The sequence below is a fragment of the Ambystoma mexicanum genome, chromosome 5q (assembly GCF_040938575.1).
Source record: "Ambystoma mexicanum isolate Mex_15411 chromosome 5q, UKY_AmexF1_1, whole genome shotgun sequence".
NCBI lineage: Eukaryota > Metazoa > Chordata > Amphibia > Caudata > Ambystomatidae > Ambystoma > Ambystoma mexicanum.
In genome coordinates this window covers 1275198863-1275220263 of record NC_090933.1, presented here as the reverse complement: position 1 = coordinate 1275220263, position 21401 = coordinate 1275198863, and the positions used below count along the sequence as shown (strand labels likewise).

The 21401-nt window shown below is 46.6% G+C and overlaps 1 protein-coding gene across 27 annotated transcripts in view; it reads left to right on the top strand.

Annotated features, from left to right (window-relative positions):
- SCRIB (scribble planar cell polarity protein) overlaps window positions 1–21401 on the top strand; it is a 1329907-nt gene that overhangs the window by 601612 nt on the left and 706894 nt on the right. The window lies entirely within an intron of this gene.

Genomic DNA, 21401 nt, shown 5'->3' with positions numbered 1-21401 from the left:
TGCTCTGTTCGTTATCACCGGTTTGTCAAAACCCAATGTACTTACCTTGAATTTGCTGGAACAAGAGGAATTGGTTGTTTGTAGTGTATTTGAAATGTAGTTTTAATTTAATAGACGTGAATTGTTTTGTGAACAGATGGTCTAAGAATAAATGTACTTTTGCTTTTTAACCAGAATCCTTGAGTCCGTGTTTGCTTGAGTCACTGTAATTGTGGTCCTTTGTGCAATCTCTACTACTGCTCATTTGCTCTTGAGATACGTCTGGCTGCTCCGCTCCTGCTACCACTCTGTGTAGTACAGGCTTGTACCAAAGGTGAAATTTTACTACCACCTGTAGTCTTAATCTTGTGTAGTGGTCCCTAAGGCCACTGCCCAGGATTCTGCCTAACAATGGGGTGAGCAATAGGTGAGCAGCTTTCACGGGTTCAAGAGGCTTATCAGGGGGCACGTTCCAGGGATACATCTTTTTCCTCCGTTAGATCTAGCGGGGGGACATCTTTATAGTATATTAGTACAAGAATAAATATATGGCCACAGTGGTCAGTCAGGGTCGGAGGGTGGGGGGGACCGGGATACTATCCAGTCAGAGGGCTCATGGCCATTACATCAAGAGGTGATGGGATGAGAGGAGTCTTCGGGCCCAAGAGGGTGAACACCTAGTGCTGGCTCAGGGGGCGGGTGAGGGGTTACAATCATAGAATCTCATCATTGGTAGAACCAAGGCTTTACATCTCAGCCTGGCCAGATTGGGGAGAAAGGTGGGGGCTGGGCATGCGGCGTTGCAGGAGAGAGGAGAGAAGGCCCTGTAGCTTGTTGTACCATATATCGTATATTTTGCGCGGAGTACACATGAATAATATGAATGAGGTAGAAAATAGGTTAGTGTATGTATAGGGTCATTAAGAGGTGTGCAAATCTTTACTTGCAATATGGGGTACATGATTTCAATGCTTGCGGGGTTATACAAATGATACGGGAGACACTATATACAATTGCAATACATCATAATAAACCATACATACTGAGATACTACTTGAATATGTTGAAAATCGTACATATTTAGAAAATCATTGCATATATAAATTGATATCATACATTGCTTTGTGTAGTTTGTAACAACCAATACTACTTTCTCGGTGGTGAGAGGAGTAAACCTACAATTCATGGCTGCTCTGTATGCAGTCGGGAATGGGTGAGGGTTGCCTTATTTAATTATATACAATCAATCGCGTGGCATACAACAGGAGTGAATTTATAGTCCCTTCAAAGGGATTAGCTGCATGGGTGAAACAGGGTGGCACACGGGCTTGTCATACGTGGTGTCTGCGCAAAAAAATAGTGGTCATAGGAATGGACATACATGGGTGTGATTAGCGAACAGTATTGTGCATTAATACTAATCTTGCACTGTGAGATTTGTCCAATGAGGACCTTTTTACTGATTCAGACAGTGATGGGGATATAGTAATGGAGATTGTGACCCCCTGCGATAACATTATACAAACAAGACAAGTACCAGTACAGTTAATGGCAGTGGTAGGGGCGCCACCTTACTTTTTCAATGATATGCAACTGGTGCCACATGAACTGTGGACCACAGGCCCACATGATGCGAGTCTGCTGCGTGAGGTGACGCCAGTAAAAATAAAACTCAAACCAGGGGCATTTCTGCCCCGAGTAAAACAATATCCCCTGTCCCGAGAAGCAGAAGAAGGGATAAACAATATATGCACTGCTGGTGCAAGGAATAATAATGCCCTCAAATTCACCATGTAATACTTGCATCTACCCCATCAAGAAAGCAAAGGGTGGGGCGTGGTGGATGATCCAGGACTTACACCCTCTTAATGATGTCATACAAAAAGAATTTCCATTAGTCCCAAATCCTGCATCAATTCTGTGTAGTATACCAAAAGATGCATCATGTTTTACAGTGGTGGACCTAAAGAACGCATTCTTCTCTGTCCCACTGGACCCGGAGTCCAATATTTGACAGCATTCACCCTAGGAGGGAAAATAAATGAGCATTGCAGATTACCTCAGGGATCCTGGGAGAGCCCAAGTATATTCAACAGAATTCTACATGAAGATCTGGGGAATATCGTCACAAAGAGCACGATCTTTCAATATGTGGATGATCTCCTGTTTTGCGGGAAAGATGACGAGGAGTGCAGAAAAGACTCTATTACGCTTTTGACATTGTTGGCCCATAAAGGTTACAAGGTGGATGAGGAGAAATTACATTACTGCATGGCAGTGGTTTCATTTTTCCTACCCTTGTGCTTTTCTACCGCAGGCTGAACCCTCCGCTGCAGTACAGCACGCTTGGGTGACCATTCGTCAATATGGCCCCGGTCTTCTTTTTTTTGCCATTTCCTGTTTGTGAGGTCTTTCTTGGGTTTTACTCTGTGCATTGAGCCAGGTTTGAGCTCTTTGTTGGTCTTGCCTTTGGCCCCCCTTCGGCATGTAGCCCGCCTCTGGCTCCAGTGTGTCAGGAAGGACAGGATGTGAGGGAGGGTCCCAAACTCCCCTGTCCTTTGTCTCTAGGAATGCCTGAATGCAATCAGTACTGATTGGCTGTATGATTGACAGTGTAAGCTGTGCATGATTGGGAGAAACCTGCTTAGAAGGCGCAGATTTTAGGATTAGAGGCAGTTGACCACTGGGAGAAAGACCCGACAAACCGTGAACAAAGCTTGCTGCATCCTCATGGACCCTTGAATTGCCAGGTGAAGCCCTGCTGCTGTGCTGAAACTCCTTTTTCAATCTGACAGATGCACCGCAAGGGATGACTTCTTCCCTTGGTTAGTGGGACCAACTAACACTGAGACTAATCACCTGCACCATCTTCCCCGACTGGCTGTACTTCATTGCTGCAAGAACTGGTGCCAGGTGTCGAGTAATCCATAGTCTAGTGAAACGTCTGAAATCCGCTCAAAAGTGTCATGATGCCTACCTCTAAGGAGCCAGGCCGGGCCCAGCAACCCCAGAGGCAGACATCATTTTCCCCAGGGAAGTCTCAGCGGGCCCAAGTCGGGGCCCTTTGGACTCAGTCCTGGCGCCTTAGGCGCCAGGCTCATAGTGGACCCCAGTCCTGGCGCCTTAGGCGCCAGGCTCATAGAAGAGGATATGTGTTTAAGTGCTTGGGTGCACACTTACCTGATGCAGACCTTGCTGCTTCATCCAGGCCCTCTTGAGGCCTGAATGGGACTACTTAACCTGTAGGACTACTTCACCACCCGGGTGTGGTCGGGGAAGGATACATACCTGATTGGTGGAAGGATACATACCAGGAACTTCTTCCAAGGCTATTTAAACCCCACCCGAACAGCCACACATGCTTCGCGTTGTTCTGCACCTAGCAGCTGGACGCTCACCGTGTCAGCTCCTGCATCCTGACTTCAGCCACGCCTTCCAGCACCCTGGAACACCTGCAAGGGGAGAAAGGAAGAGAATAGGAGAAGAAAAGCCCTTACCTGCTAAATCTGCATCCCGGAGTCATTTCTCCAACGGCCCTGAAAAGGAAGACATCATTTTAAAGGCATTTCGTTTCGATCGCTGCAGCGCTGCATTTTACTCACCTTTGCAAGGCGCTTCCATCTTCAGCAGCGATCTTCCGGATTCAGCTACGCCCCGGCGCCTAGAGGAAAAAAGACAAGAACAAAGGTGAGAGGGAGAAAAGGAATAAGGAAAGCTCAGTTTCCTTTTAAGTCTTACCTGTTGGATTATTCCCACTGCATTTCGGGTCCTGCCGCTTCCTGGCATCTCCGGACCCCGGCCCCTATGGGGAAAAAAGACAAAGACATTGAATGAGCGAATGCAAAGACATTACCTGAGCGCTCATCCAGAACTGTTTCACTTCGGGTCGGCGCCATATCTCCGGCACTCCGAACCCCGGCCCCTAAGGGGAAAAAGGCATTAGCGCTTGCTGCAATTAGACAACGAACATTATTATTAAGCTTTAACTTTTGAACAGAACTTTTACAGCGCCTTACCTGAATCCTCAATCCAGTGAATTAACTGGGTTTCAACGCGCCCCTGCATCAGAAGCAGGATGGAGAGCTCATCCTTCCAAACCCTAAGGTGAGGCTTCACGGGGAATCGTGGAGGAGGTATCGTGGAGGGTTGGAAGGGAGTGGGAGGCTTGAGCATTGTTCCACAGTTGGTAATACTCCCTTTTCACGCACAGGAGGGTATCCAACGAGCCAGGGAAGCCAGAATAGAGGGGCCCTTCCTGTCCATCTTCAGAGTTCTGCGCCTTTGACGCCGCGCCTCCGTGGTAACCAGGTGAGCGTTACAAAAAGCTCCAGGAGTTTCCCAAGGACCTTCCAGAAGCAAGAAACCCAGAGCTCGAGAGTGCAGGACCCAAGGAGTGAAGGAAGCCCAACCGGTATCCGAGATCCGCAGTGGTGCTGTTACTAAGCACTGAAACTGCAAAGTGCTGCTGAACCGAAAAGAGCCCGTAGCTGCTGATGACCACCCAAGTACAGCCGCAGGAGCCCTCCAGATGTCCTCCGTCTTGTCCCCATGACTGAGTCTCAGGAACATAGTGTCTGCACCGCTGTAGCAAGACAGAATCCTGCTGGACCACTCTGCTTCAAACCATAGGTACTGTTTAGACCTGGGGTACTTAACTCATTGTCTTTTAGCTGTGTTTTTCTCAGTTAGGAATTGCAGTGGCTTACTTTGAGAGTTGATTACAACTCTTTTCACTGGCAGCTTGTGACCCTAAAAGTCTATAACTTTATGCAAGGCTTTGATTCTAAGAAGTGCCTCAGCTCCATAGACTGTGTTCCAATTGACTTTGGCTGTCCTGGCTCCCTGAAGACTCCAATAGTCCATTGACTTTGATATTGTTTGTCCCTCATAGGTGGTAACTTGTTTGTGACTGTTATTGCTGGGAAAGGCTTGTCTAGATTTCATTGGACGATTTAGTTGTCATCACATTTACTGAGAATCTGTTAAACTTTTTCCTTCCTTAAACCTTTCCTTTCTGCAACCTCAGAATTTACAAAGTATAACTAGTGGGCTATATAAATGCCATTATTGTCCTTTTGATTGAAGTGACCTCAGGGTGTGGAAATTGTGTAAGAAGCGTATCCAAAGATTATCCACTAACTTGTCTTGATTCTGAAGATTATTTTTAAAGTATATTTACAATGTTACACGAAGTGCCTTTTTAAAGAACGCTTATTTAGAAATGGATGTAAAATAAATAACTATTTATAAAAGAAACCTTGAGTGTAAGTGTTACTTTGCTACTTGTATTTGCGGATTTCATTTGTACAGCTCTACAGCTCACATTTACCCCTCTTGTGATAGGCCTGGCTGCTCAGACGATTCATCCTCAGATTCTTCATTTATGGAACGTGCTGTCCCAAACGTATGGCACACTTACTCCAAAGCTTATACAAGAATCGTGGAGCCTCACGCTGGAATTGAAGAAATGGTTAAAGTACTTCAAGAACTACAGCCATACTTGATGTCTGCTCTGTCAATAACCATTGCACCATTTCTAAAAATGTATGAACAAATGAATGCTTGTGTATTCTTTTGTGATTTATACTCTGTTTCTTTTGACTTTGGAGTCTGACAAACTCCATAGGCATCGTCTTTGCATTGTGACACACAGCACCTTCAGTGCAGTGGCACAGGGAAGACTCTTAGATTTTCCCAAAGGTTTAAATACCTTCTCTTGGTTAAACTACCGTTTCCAAGAGCAGTGAAGTGAAATTGACTTTACTTACATTTGTAACTTTCTAGACCCAGCACACACTATCTTACAATAGGGTGCTGGAGGGGTTACTTCGTATCCCCTAGTTTCTCATGTAACATTTTTATGTTACCCTTTCTCCAATTAATGGCTGGTGGCAGTGGTTTACTTTTTCCTACCTTTGAGTGTTTCTACCGCGGGCTGCAATTGCAGCTTAGGTAAAGCACCCTTGGGTGCCCATTTTGTCAAAATGGCCCCAGCCGCCTTTTTTCGCCATTTCTTGTTGCAAAGGTCCTTCTTGAGATTTACTCTGCGCGCTAAACTAGGTTTGGTCCCTTTGTTAGTTTTGTCTTTTGCAGGATTCACTGGTGAAGCCCGCCTCTAGCTCCAGTATGTCTGGCAGGGCAGGAAGTGAGGGAGGTGCCTGAAACTCCCTGTGCTTAGTCTCCTTGGTTACAGGAATGCACCCAAAGGTGATTGGCTGGCTGTCTGTCCTTGGGGGACAGCTACCCTGCTGTGTGAGTGACAGCTAGGCTGCAAATGAATGGGAGAAACCTGCATAATAGGCGAGGCATTTTAGACAGAAGGCAGAGGTGAACACTGGATGAAGGAATACAAAGTAGAACTTTTAAGAGACGCTTGCTGCAACTCCTGAATTATTGGTTTGCCCTGTGAAGCCCTGCTGTAGTGCTGAATCTCCATATTCGCCTCCACTAGAGAAGACCTGCAAAGTCTGCCCTTGGGTTGGTGGACAATCAATCCACCAAGAATTGAAAATTCTCCCAACACTGCCATCCCTATCTTTTTACATATGATGTTTTGCGCACCGTTATAGACGGGAAGCTCTGCATTCGAATGGATTGTGTCCTCCAACGCATTCCACATCTTTGACATGTAATGTCCACAGATGTGCGCTTCGGAAACTTTTCAGCAGAGTGCGTCCTGTGTCGGGTCCATGTCCCTCGAAGGCCTCCGTCCAGGGTGACGTGTCAGGTTATTATAAATAGGACGCACGGCACCCGTAGCCTCAGTTCAGTTTTTTCTGCAAATGTGTTAACTTCATGAGACTCGAGCCTCATGTGTTTCCTTTGTAGAAGATGTCTTTCTCTTCGACCCCTCCGACTCCGCAGTCTGGCATTAAGGTCTGCCGGGACTGCAAGTCGAAGATGTCGCTCACCGACCCCCACCGCATTTGTTTGTGGTGCCTGGGCGAGTCGCACGACACCGACAACTGCTCCAAATGCCAGTCGCTGACTGCCAGCGCCTTGCAGGAGCAGAAGGGGAAGCTCGAGGTTGGTAGGGACTGGAAGCAGGTTAAGTCCTGTGCTTCTAAGTCCAAGTCTACAGGGGTTTCCACTGATGACTTGAGGGGTGATTCTCCGCGTCGGAAGGATTCCCGGGGATATCGGTCTCCGAGTGGTTCCCGCCACTCGTCTTCCTTGTCCCTGCACTCAAGGAAGCGCCATCACTGGTCGCCTTCCCCGTCGTCCTCGGAGGATGGTGCCTCGAGGAAGGTTATGTGCCCTACGAAGTCCTCAACTCCGGAGGAATGGGCGGCGTTTAAGAAATCCATGATGGCAATTTTTCAATTGCAGGACATGGGTCCGATCGCGCCTTCTGACGAATCAGGCCAGGATCGGTCTCATTCCGTGTATCGCACGCCTCCGGGCTCTGGTTCGCAACACAACACACAACGGGAGCCGTTGAGGTCCCCTACGGACATGGAATCGAAAGGTCGCAAGAGACGTCTCTCTAGCTCTCCATCCTCTTCTCCAGTGAGACTGCTCCAACCTATTGAGGGCTTGGGGCCGGCGTCGACTCGTTTGGCGCTGTCGTCTGATTGGGACATCAATGCCTTGCTGTCGTATCAGCCCACGGCACCGTCGGCACCTGTGTCGAAGCCGAAGCCTTTTGGCGATCACAACGTCGAGGTTGTCGACGCTCTCGACGTCAAAGCCTTCAACGCTATCGCCGCCTTCTGGGATTTTTTCTCAAAATTTGCCGCTGGAGTAGCCGGAGATCATGGTTCCTCCAAGGAAGGCTACATCGAAGTCTGTGAGGCCAGTTTTGGGCCTCCAAGCCCTCTTCTGTCCCGAGACCTGGGTTTCAACCCCCTCTGGATGATATATATGAAGAGGAGGAGGAACCTGGTGACCTTGATGATGCTCCACTTTTTTCTGGAGACAGTCAGTTGGAGGAGTTGAGGTAGTCCCTCCATGATGCAAGTGGACTGGACACTTCACCGGAAATGGAATTTGGTAGATGTGAGCCTGGGGCTCATGCAGAGTCGTCTTATAGGAGACTCATAGCGCGAGTCTGAGTATCTGGGCTGGTCTAGTCCTCTGGAAAACTTTATGCAGGATGATCTGACGGACATCTTGGATCAAGGTACGTCCTCTGACCCTGTTTTGCCATTTCATTTTACCTTACATAAAAGGGTGGCAGCTGCTTGGCAGTCCCCGGAATCTCTAACGTCTGTTGCTAAGCCTTTGACCAAGAAATACCGCCCTTCCGTTAGCGACCCCAGCTATCTATCTACTCACCCCACTCCCGAGAGCTTGGTGGTTCAGGCGGCTACGGCCACCTCGAGGCAGGCGGCGTATCCTACCACCCCTCCGGCTAGGCACAAGCGCTTTGACGGTTGGGCCCGGAAGGTATTTTCTGCTGGGAGCATGGCCCTGAACTCGACCAACTCCACGTGTGCCTTGACAAGGTTTTCACACACTCTGTGGAATTGTTTCTTTGGTGGCTGAGAATATTCCCGAGGGGGAAGAAAGGGATGGGTTGCTTGCTCTTGTGCAGGACGGCAAGGATGCCATGTGTGAATCCCTTCAGTCGGGTTTGGATACGGCCGACAGTGTTAGCCGGTCCATGGCTGCGATCATAGTTATCCGCAGATTTGCGTGGTTGCGGAAGTCTGAGTTTGTTCCGGATATGCAGTCTTCTCAACATGCCCTTTGATGGCACACATTTGTTTGGCAGCAAGGCTGACGAGAGCCTCGAGAGGTTGCAGACCTCAAAAGCTGCGGCAAAATCTTTAAGCGCCGCGGTGCGTCAAGCTCTGCCTTTTCGTCCTAGGGGACAGCAGTGGAGGGGAGGTTCCTCTCGTTACTACTCTGCCTTTGGTAGGACAAGAGGGGCCACCAGTCAAAAGGGCCAGCGAAAAAGTACCTGTGGTGGTCGGGGCAAATCGTGGTGCCAAAGCCGCTCAGGCAGCTGCCTTTGCCGTCAGGCACTGCCGCAGCCACTTTCAAACAGTCGTGAGGCAATGTCCCATGGTTCGCCGGTTGGGGTCAGGCTGTCTCAGCATCTCAAATAATGGCGTGCCATTACTTCAGATGCGTGGGTTCTGGATACCATTGCACACGGCTACTGCCTTCCCTTCCTTCAGCGACCTCACGAAAATGCACCGGGGAAACTTTCTTTGAAGCTTTCGGATTCGCTCCTTGCACATAAAATTTTGAGCCTGCTGGGAAAAGGCGGTATAGAACTGGTGCCTGTAGCGGAGAGGAACAAGGAATGGTATTCCCCTTATTTTTTCATGCCAAAGAAAGACTGGGGATTGAGACCCATCATGGACTTGCGTTGGTTGAACAAACTTCTCAGGAAGGATAAGTTCAAGATAGTCACTTTCTTAAGTCCTCCAGGCCCTTCAACTTCAGGATTGGTTGGTGTCTCTGAACCTCAAGGATGCTTACTTCCATGTGCCGATCCATCCCGCGCACAGGAAGTACCTGAGGTTTGCACTGGCGACTTGTACTTTCAGTTTCGGGTCCTGCCGTTCGGATTGACCTCCACCCAGAGGGTCTTCACCAAGCTCATGGTGGTGGTGGCACCATACCTCAGGCGAGGGGGGAAAGTTATGTCTACCCCTACCTGGACGACTGGCTGATCCGGGTGCGCTCTCCCGAGCTGGTGTTGGATCACTTCAGTGTCACCTGCTGCACTCTTCACAGGCTGGGCTTCTCCCTGAATTTCAAGAAGTCGCACCTGACACCTTCCCAACAGCTCCAGTACATCGGGGCTGTGTTGGACACTTCCTTGGAAGTGTTCGCCTCCCAAGGTAAGGGCTCATCACATTGTGCAGATGGTGGACAAGTTTCAACATGCCCAGTGTCTCCCGGCTTTCGAGTTCTTAAGGTTGCTCGGCCTCATGGCATCCTGCATTTTTCTGGTGCCAGAGGCCAGGCTGTGGATGAGATCCCTGCAGTGGGTGCAGTTATCAGGCAAGATGTCGGATCCTGTTCAGATTCCATTCTCGGTCTCTCAGGATCTTCTCTGGTGGGCCAACGAAGGGAACCTGATGAGGGGGGAACAGTTTTGGCAACCATGGCCGGAGGTGACGGATGCTTCCCTCACAGGATGGGGCGCTCATGCCAACGACTGGACCGCCAGCGGTCGCTGGTCTCCGTCGGAGTCCAGACTCCACATCAGTTTGTTAGAGCCGAGGGCCATCTGGCTAGCCCTGAAGGCGTTTCTGCCCTCTGTACGGGGTAAGTGTCCTGATCATGACGGACAACAGTGGCCATGTATTACCTTAACCAAAAAAGGGGGTGGGGGTAGGGTCACTTCCGTTGTGCAGAGAGGCAATGCAACTCTGGTTCTGGGCCATCCAGCAGGAAATTTTGATCTCGGCAGTTCATCTGGCCGGAAACGACAATGCAGCGGCAGACGCTCTGAGCAGGCAGAGCGCGGCCTCCCACGAGTGGGAGTTGGCTCAGGAAGTCCTTCAGGAGATCTTCGCCCTTTGGGGAACCCCGTAAGTGGATCTTTTCGCCACCAGTGTCAACTGGAAGTGCGAGAGATTCTGCTCAAGGGAATTTCCTCCAAGAGCCTTAGGAGATGCGTTCGTGGTGGATTGGTCATTCCCACTGCTGTACACGTTTCCTCAAGTGTTGCAGAGGTTCGGTTCCCACATGATCCTCATTGCTGCAGATTGGGCCAGGAGAGTGTGGTACCCGGACCTTCTGGAAATGTCCATCTGTGGGGGGTAGGGAGGAGAAGTGGGGTGAGGGGACGATGGGGACGATGGGGAGGAGGAGTTTTCAGTGCTCCATTCCTATTGGTGTCTTTCTTACTTTCTTTGGCTCACAGGGGCCTTCAAGTAGGAACTATTAAAGATTACCTGGTGGCGCTGTATCTTTAAGTGCTCATCTGAAGAATGTTCTTCAAGACTGTGTTCTTAGTTGCGATTACTTCCGCTCCCAGAGTGAGCGAATTGCAGGCACTTTCATCTAAGCCACCCTTTACTGTGTTTCGCAAGGACAGGGTTGTTCTGCGAGTACGTCCCTCCTTTCTACCTATGGTAGTTTCTGAATACCATTTGAGTCAAAAGGTGGTTCTTCCATCTTTCTACCCTCCTCCTCATCCTGGCAAGGAAGAGGAGCGACTCCATCGGTTGGATCCTAGGAGAGCTCTCAGCTTTTACATTTTCTAGGATGTCCAGGGTCAGAGTGGACGATCAACTCTTTGTAGTATATGCTGGACACCGATTGAGCCAGGCTGTTACCAAACAGACCTTCTCCAGGTGGATTATCCTCACCATTTCGGAATGCTATCGATTGGCGGGTAAGGACCATCCTGATGTGTTGAGAGCTCATTCCACTAGGGCGTGGCTACTAACACCGCCCTCCAGCTGGGTGTTCCTATTAGGAATATTTGGTGCCGCTACTTGGGCTTCCATCCACACCTTTTGTAAAACATTATTCCCTGGATACAATCCAGGGTCAGGATATGGCCTTTGGGAAGGCGGTTCTTTATTTCGCAATCTGATTGGCTACTCTAAATTCTTTTCCCTCCTCTATTTACTGGTACTACTTTGGGAGTCTGTCAAAGATATCGAATGCGTTGGAGGACACAATACATTCGAAGAACAAGTTACTTACCAACTGGTAACGTTCTTTCGACTGGATGTTAATCCAACGCATTCCACATTGCCCTCCCAGCCTGCCCCGCAGGATAATTTCGTATGCAATTGCAGCTTCCGTTTTCCGATAGGCTAAGTGCAGTCCAGCAGGCAGCAGACTGGTGCCACAGGTTCTGGGGGAAAAAACTTAAACTGAGGCTACGAGTGCCATGCGTCCTATTTATAACATCCAGTGACGTTGCCTTCGACGGAGGCCTTCGAGGAACATGGACCCAGCGCCATCGATGCAGGACGCCCTCTGCCGAAAAGTTTCCGAAGTGCACAGCTGTGAACATTACATATCAAAGATGTGGAATGCGCTGGAGGAACATCCAGTCGAAAGAACGTTGCCAGTTGGTAAGTAACTCGTTCGTCTAGGTCGATCAGACATGAACCATCCTCTGCTACCAACATGTGCTCTAGCACCTTGAAGCATCTCTTGTGCTAGATGGAATTACCAATAAAGATCTCGGATCAAATAACCGGAAAGACGAATGTGGCAAAGTACTAGTTTATTCTCAATTTAATAAAGCGCTTTATAAGTTATATTAACATAACTCACAAGTCCAACGATACCTTGAGCTAAACCACCTGCTTGGAATGAGGTAATCAGGTTTCCGCTATAGACACAGCAGTGAAACAGCCGCTTTGGACTTCAAAAGCCAAATGGATATCACAGACTCTGGCATCCTAGGTATCTTCCTACTCTTAGACCTCTCTGCTGCTTTCGACTTAGTCGACCATGACATGCTCTGTTAACACCTCCGCTGCACTTAAATTTCTCACCGGAAGCCACATCCTAGATACAAACCTTCCTCCGCAAATGCACCACTAGAGTCTTCATTGGTGAGGCAGCCGCCAATCCCATCCCCTCTAGGTGTCCCTCAAGGATTCTGCCTCTCAACCACACTGTAAAATGCTTATACTAAGCCCCTCTTCGACCTCCCTGACTCTCTGGGTGTCATACACTAACTTTGCAAACTATATCCAAATACTCATCCCCATCTCAGGCAACTTAGCCAAAGAAACCATCATAATCAACAGTGTATAGCACCCTTCAAAATTGGATGGCCACACATAATCGCTATCTAAATGACAAAAAACAAGCCCCTCCGTGTGGGCTCACCTTACTGGTGTAAAAACCTCGATTCCTCCTTCTACTCCTTCTGCATCAACGGCACCGTCATCCCAGTCCTGACACACGTTTAAAACCCTGGAGGTCCACCCAGATGCAGAGCTGATCATGACCAGGCATATTAATGCAGTTTCCTCTCCCACGGTCTATACCTCCCAGCATCTCTCACTGAACAGACAATTCCTGGCACCAAGCAACTGCCTCACGCTCACTCGAGCATTGATTTTATCCAAACTGGACTACTTAAATGTACTTCTTATGGGCGCCTCAGCTACTAACATTGCTAAACTCCAACTAATACAAAATAAAGCCCTGCAAACTGCCCTTGGTCTACATCGATCTGACATCTCTGCAAGCAGGCATGCGGTACACTGGCTACCAATCAAAGCCCGGATTGACTTTAAAACTCTTGCCCGCAAGTGCATCGGCAAAGAGGCACCTACCTACCTCAATGAGTCTCTCTCAGAAACACTTGGTGCGCGTGCTCAGATCCGGCTCCATTATCACCCGGATCCCCCCCCACTACAAGATCAAAAGGGCAGGAGGCACCAGCTTTGAGGTTACTGCACCAACTCTATGGAACACCCTCCCTGCAGACATTGGGAATGAAAAATCGTACAGGGGATTGAAAAAAAAACATGTAAAAACCGGGGTTTTTAAAAAATAAGAATTAACAAATCATTGTATTGTATCCCTTTATTGTATCTCTCCTTTTTGCTCCTCTCCTCTCTTTTACCAAATTCTATGATACCTCATCGTTTTTGCGTTATATAAATGTAATCAATAATTCTGTGTAGATCTGTGGGTGGAAGTGTGTGGCGGGTTACGATGCGGTCTCATTGATGTGAGGGTGGAAGTGTGGGAATGTTTGGGCTGCGGTGTCTATTTTGTCCTATTTTGTGTCTGGCTTATGTCACGGTTTGATTTATTACACGGCACATGCCAGCCAGTGAACTCCTTCCCCTACAACGAATGTGGCGCACAATAACAGCTATTTATTTTTACTATACTATGGATTCTTTTGAGTAGGCCTCCAACTCGTCTCGCAACTAACCTCCACCAACATCCCTTGTCACTATAGACCAGGAACCAGGCCGGTGTGTTGTCAATGAATACTTTATTAATGTATTATTTTAATATCAAATCAGAACAAATAGATGACAGCCACTAATGTTGTGGCAACACAAATGCACAGACCTATAGAAAGTAACCAGGATAAGAGCTACTGTGATGGCACTCCTATTTTGTTTTATGGAAAGCAATACAAAACAATACCACTCAAATGATTGCAGCAAGGTTAAGCACACCCCCACCCCCACTGTGATACTCCACCCCCCAGACAATTGGTTTGAATCCATTTGAATGGAAGGCAGTGGCAGGGGTAAGAATACAAGGAACAAATCGGTTTTGGGGTGGTGCCCAGACTCCCGATGGGGAACCAGTAAAGAGGGGGAAATTTTGTTTTGGAGTGCAATGGAAAAATGGGTTTTCAATGATTTAATACTACTGCTATGGTACAGCACACAAGGAACTTCGGACTGCTTACACTACAAGACAAATAGGGCTTCAAAACAAACTAGCTAGCACACATAGGAAATTCAATTTTAATATAGGCAAAACATGAAAAAAATAAAAGGAAATGCAATTCAAACTCTGTGATCATGGTACAGTAGGGGAAAAGATATAAAGTAGGAAAAACTGGTTTAAACAGGTGAAGTGACATTTTTAGAAAAAACGGAAATGGAAATCACCCAATTTTTGCTCGGGCTGGAAATGACCGGCAAGTTGTAAGCCTTGAAAAACTAAGCAAATGCAATTCAGAATCCGCGCTCAGAGTATGATGGAGGAAGGGGAATGAATACTCTAGGAAAAACGCTTTTTCAAAGGTGAAGCAACCTTTTTAGAAAAACGAAAATGCAAATCACAAATGACAGGCATGCTTTCAACAAGGAGAAAGGCACGTCTTCAGTGAAATTCAGGGTCAACTAACAGGTAGGCCTTGGGCAAAGAGATTGCTCCCAATGGGAACAACTGTTTCGGTTTAATAGGACAGATGCAAATAGGAATTAAACTGGCAAATGAAAATTCGCTTAGCTGGGCATAATTTAGACACAGGGACAAATTGGGTTTTCAGCTCACGAGGGGAGTCATTCTTTTGGTCAACACATTAAGGACTATAACAATTAACAACATTGGGAAAATGATTGTTGGTTTTCGAATGCTAACAATCCCGATCCTGTGAAATTCAATGTGGGAATTAATTGATTTACTTATAAAAATACTCAGGATTTACAGTGAAATGAGGGTTTTTTCAATGGGGATATGCGAACATACACAGGCAAACAAGAGATTCTTCTATGGGGAGATGGCTGAACTACACTGCCAATTTGGGGTTTTCAATGGGGAACTATTGGATGCACTGCTACAAAAAGAATGAAGGGCTTATGCAATTTAGGGCTGAGGGATAGCTACTTAAATACAGCAGTACATGACACGCGATGGAAAAAGGAAAAATTAACAGACTCAGCTGAGGCTTCAGTGTATCCAGGTATAAAATAAAAAAATATAAATGTAAATCAATATCACATGGTTAACATTGACTCATTGGGTATGATGGATATGACTAAAAAAACGTTCCGAGTAACGAACTAGGAATGCGTGACCCCCGGCTTTATATCTGTGGAAGGAATTGATCCTAAAACATACGTTTACTTACTCATCCAACATGGCAGCTGGAAGAAAACCACCTGCCTAGCAGACCAAGCACGCCAACACGTGCCTACGTCATCACAAGACACCCGGAAGACAAAAATACAAACTATCTTGGGAATATCTACCTCACACCGGAGATTTGCAAGCGCGGACGCCGGAAGGATGTTGCACAACAACACGCGATAAGAAGGTAAAATTTGGCCCTTTGCTTCGGACAACAAGCACCCTGCTAGGTCCTTTAATAGAAAGACACTGCAGCAACATGCTGCGAGCCACTAGCGTTCGCATTTTAATGGACTTTGTACACGCGACATGTTGAAATAATTTAAATATCGCTTTCGTGTCTTTAAAAATAGGTACAAAGAAAAGAGGGCAATAGAAAACTAACGCCGACTAAAACGGTGGACAACAAATCTTTACCCACATCCCAATAACAGTGCAGCTCTATTCAAAAAGCAGCCAAGACCCACGCAGGTCAGTACACGAGCAATTTAAAAATGCAAAATTGAAAAACACGCTATAAAGAAAGTAATTATTTTAAGATGTGATGCGGGTCCATTTCATAACCGGTCCCGCGCACCTAATCCATCAATAACTGAAGAAACTCTGACTATGTACCACTTTTGAATGAAAAGGGAAATATAGTACATACACAAAAAAAGTGTATTGCAGAACGCAATCAACAAAAAGGAAGGAACCTCCCGTTAAAATTACAATGCTCTAGTCCAACCGCAACAAGATTGAAAAGGTCAGTAGAAAGCATCTCTGTGGGTCATGAAAATAGCCCTACGATATATCTGCCAAAAAGTTTTTTTAACATGTTGATGTTAATGTTAAAGGACATTTGTACCACGCACTATCACCACCGGAGTGGTCCCCTGGCGCTCTGGCGGCTCTGAAAGTGAGATGGAGAGGTGGGTTAGTGGGTGAAGGCTGGAAAAGTGCAAGATTGCAGTGATGTGCTGTTGGCAGCCTCAGCCCGGTGGTTCCGTCGGCTGGGCCTGGGGTGTATGCGGCCGGTAGTCGTCGTGTGCTGATGTGCGAGTCTGTGTGTTTTTGTTTTGTTGTTGCAGTGTAGTGAAGTTTGTGCGGTTTGTTGTGCTGGAGGTTTGTGGTTGTTTGGTTTGGAGTTTGAGAGGTGTATGCAGAGAAGGAAATTGTTAGTGGTATTGGTTAGTTGGTATCTCTACCCTGGATTGACCAGTTGGGCTCGTGTAATCATACACGACAGGGTGCTTGCGCACCCTGTGCCTCAGAAGGTGCCAGTTTTGCATTAGAGGCCCCTTGAGCATTTAGCTGTCCCCTCCGTCTGCTCCCTCAATAACTTTGCATGCTCCTCACCCCCATCCACATGACCAGCGCACCTGCTAGTGTCCATACTTCAGATTGTGTGGTGATTGGTGGTATCTCATCCGTTCCACAACCCCGTGGTAACTAGTTGTAGCTGTACAGGCGGTGGGGGATGGTAAGGATTGGCTGGGGTTGTTGCCTCCGTCTCCCTGGCTCTCGCAGGTGGACCCCTGTGTCCAGCGTCAGCCCTACTGGTGCTCAGAGTACTTCTGTCGGTTCTAGGGGCTTGTAAATGTCCTTTCCTGTTGAGTCATTTGTCTTACTGTTTCAGTTTTAGTCTCTGGTGTTGAAGAGCCAGGTTTTTAGTAATTTTCTGAATTTAAGGTGATCTTTGGTGTTGCTTATTACTTTTGGGATGTTCCAGGTTTTCGCGGCTAAGTGGTAGAAGGCGGTGCCTCCGAGTTTTTTTTTGATGTAAGGTTTTAGTTCAGTTGGATTTCGTTGGTTGACCTGAGCGGTCTCGTTGCCTTGTAGATTATTTTCTTTTGTAGGAATTCTGCTCCTTGTCCGCAGATTGCCCTGTGCGTTATGCACATTGTTTTGAAGGTGATAGTGTTTTACTGGGAGCCAGCGTAGTGTTTTTAGGGCCGGGGTGATGTGGTCTCTTCTGGATAGTTTGAGGAGTAGTCTGGCTGCTGTGTTTTGGATCTGTTGTAGCTTCTTCAGTAGGTATTCCGGTATACCGAGGTAGAGGCTGTTTGCATAGTCGATACTTGACATGATGAGGCCGACGATAGTGAGTGTTTTGTGTGTGAAGGAGAGGAAAGGTAGTATTGTTCTTGCCGTGTGGAGGAGGAAGAAGCATTTGACTGTTGCGTTTATTTGCGGTACTAAGGTTAGGGTGTTGTCCAACATATAAATGTTTTTAAGTTATCACTCCTTCTCCAGATCATTGACTAAAACAGGTTTTATTAATCTCTCTATTCCATAGTTTTTCAACTAAACTCTGACATATCGGGGATTTGTATTGAACGCATTGTCAACTCATCAAAGCAACGTACCATCCTGAAGAGGGCTATAATGCAAACAGGGGAACACCAGGGAAGGTGTTGACGACATTTGTTTAGCCAAAACATATGTAGACATCCCACAGAGACCTAAATAACGTTGTCTTTTCCTGTAAATGAACTTGCAGCTCTTGCTGTACATTGATAGTATTCCCCCTGCCATACTAGAATTTGGTAAAAACGTATTGTCATTGTGACAAATCATGATTGTCACTTACTAACCATAGCCATCACTGGCACAAAAACGCAATAATTCTGGACTGTCTGGTTTTTGTGTCTCCTATTTTTTAATGTTAATTTGAATGTTTGTGTTGCCTTGTGGAAAAGCATACACTACATGACTATGTATTGAATTTGATGTCGATTAAAATGTGTTTTTAAATGTTCACTTGTTTGGCATAACTACTTGGATATATGAATTAGACAATCTATCTTTTTGTTTTCTTCTGACCACTCCAAAAGGTAGACTAGGAGGGTGGTAATCGAGCAGTTTTTGTTCTGTTCTAAATTCCACATAAGTGGTCCCTATACTGCTCTATATAAAAATATATGTATATTTATAAATATATATATTACATAAAAAATGTGGGACCTACCCAGTATTTTCTCCTACTTAAATAGCAAGCCTTTGTTTAAGTTTCAGGAAAGCCAGTTGGATCTGAGGACACTCTGGGGGGGAAAAATAGGGCAGGGGGGTCTGGTCTCTCCACTCTCAAAGATGGTAAGTTTCAGCAGCCTTCTCTCTCTCCTCCTTTTTATGTCTTCCCTGGTTGTTGTCTGTCATGAGTCCTAGTACAGTCCCCTTTACATAGCAGAAATATCACTAATTTTACAATCTAGGGGGAAATATTCTGCAATAATCATTGCTGCTGGGATTGGACAGTTACCCCCTCTCTCTCTCTCTCTGCCCCCAGTCAGGATTGGTTTGGGGATTTTGGAGCAACCCCTCTCTTGTACCATTTAGCACCATCCTTGGTTCTCCTTTCAACTTTTTGGCAAAAACTAGTTATGTATCATAACTTCATAATTGTACTAGCAACTGCCATATGAAACATAGTCTGTTTTATCTGATCATGGGGAATTAGATAAGCCGACGGACAAATCCGTATGATGTAGCATGGTCATGTGTCACATTTTTGTTTTCATAAAATGTACAACAGTTATGAATATGTAAGTTATCAAGCGTATTCCTAATTTCATTTTCCATCTTTTCACCAATTCTCACACGTTCAAATCAGCCAGAACCCTAGTCGAACTGGTCATTACAGTTCCCAGAGTCAAAGGCAGATGCATTTTATACCCTCAAAACTGCCTGGTAATTAAAGGAAGAATGGCATAAAAATGAAATCAATCCTCTGTCTGATTGCTGCGCACAATGCTTAAAATGAAAATAGTCTTTTAAATTAATTGGGAGTGTCTTTTCAGCAAATGGGAGGGCGGCTTCATCCCTCACAGCCATCTGTCTCCCTGGGCTAGAGTTTTATTTTAGTCTCTTTGAAGTCCGTGTGGGCTCTTTTGAAGTGGGTGCAACAAGGACTTGCACCTTTTTGTCATGCTTCAGCCAGGGATGACTTTTGCTTGAAGTCCCTGCTTTAACTGCCTTCAGGGCCAGCCAGTCTGGGGAACAGTCGGCTTTCAACACCTTCAGCAGCAGATTCTATTGCAGAGCGTCTTTAAATGAGAGATGTGACATCCAGGGCTGAAAGTGGGGCTTTTCATTGTGCAGTTTTGACCTCAGCCAGAACAGGTTCTTCCTGGTGTCTCTTCACATGTTACTGGAGTTTTTGGGGTGAAACATGATATACGTTTGCTTTGGTCACCCCACACATCATGTTTTGCTTTCCTGACATTTTTCTGTGAGCAGTGATCTCTTTTTTTCATTGTGGCTTTTTAAAGCTGTTTTTATTTGCAAAAACGTGCAGGCCATTTTTGCTTTTAATGTTTAAAATTCCTGTTTTTCGTGTCACAGGATTCTTTGATTACTCCTTCTTGGGTGAATTGCACTGCTGCTTGCCATTGATAATGATAGGTAGGCCCCTTTACACATGGCGTTCAAACTTTACATGAAACAAAAGAAAAAGCCATGCTGTTTTTGTTGCAATGGTTAAATGCCTGCCATTCATGTGAAAGGGAAAGCAAAAGCCAGGCCGTTTTTGGGTTGCAGTGTTTAAAAGCCTACTATTCATGTGAAAGGGACTTCTGTTTGGGGCCTTTAAATGCACCCCTTTCGAGACTTGAGTGTCGTGTAGATATGAGACCTCCGTCCCCAAGTGCCGCACAGAAAGAAACCAAAGCCACTCTCTGCGCAGCCTTTGAGGCCACGGGTGGGAGATGTTGAACTCCGGAACCACGGAACACTGGACACCCCAAAACCGCTGCAAAGGAAACAGCAATAAGTACCAGGCAATAACAGTAACTATTAGTATGGAAAGGAACAGAAAAGGGTTTACCACGGGATGGCAGTGAGAGCACTGCTAATCATTTGAGGCTGGGATAAGTGGTTCTGGGACTCAAGTGAGCAGCGGTTCCAGTTGATAACAGTGGAAGAAGCTCACTGAGATGCTGTGGTGAAAGCCCACCTGAAAGGGAAGCCAAAGACCAGGAATCTGTGGGTAGTTCCAAGACTGTGACGAGGGAAAAAACGAAAGTCAGGATAACAAGGTGCCAAAACAGGAGAGAAATCCGAAGAAGTCCTTGAAGCAAAATCCAAGATTGAGTTTCCAGTAGAGCAAAACAGGTATGTGACGCCAAACAGTTTTAAAATGACAGCTGTGAAGCAGTGACCGTAAGGCACTTCATCGCTTTAGTACTCGCTGCTTCCTGGTCATGTGACATGTAACCGCATCACGTGAACGGGATCCTGGATCACGTGAACGGGATCCTGGATCGCGTGAGCAGGCATTCACGTGACGCGGAAGCGCTCGTGTGATTCTTCATTACCCCAGCGCCAAGGCAACTGCCAATGAAGAAACAGCGCAATCGGGACTGTGCAATGCTGGTGGCATGTCGCGCATGTCATCGAGGGACAACCAACTGCAAACGTGAGTCCTGCACCTTTTATAGGGGATGCGTGGAGAGTTTGAGGGACATGGTCGGGCTAAGGGAACCCTAATGTTGTTGGTAGTGTGTGCAAGAGGTGGAGTGTGTGTGACAGCAGAATACCTGACAACCCCACACTCATTTGTATCCTTTTTTTCTTGCTGGCAGCAGCTGCCTCTTCGTGGAGTAAAAGTGGCTTCTATGCGTCTTATCAGTAGGACTGGTTATGAGTTGTGATGCTCCCTGCTCTGTTCTGAGGGCAGTGTAATGTTGATGGTGAGCATTTGCTTCTGAGCAGCGTTTCCTGTTCGACAAATGAATAACTCTTAAACCCACTGTTTATAGTGGGCATACAATGTTTTTTTGTTTTTGGCATGTGGATTTTTCTCTGCACGGGTTCCTTTCTCCGTTCTGCTACATACTGTGGGGATCTTGAATGCATGGATCGGTTTGTGACTTCTCTTGGAACTTCATAGAAAAAATGTACTCATTGTAGCGAATAGATTTGAAGACAATGCTCAAAGATTAACCTTTTATATT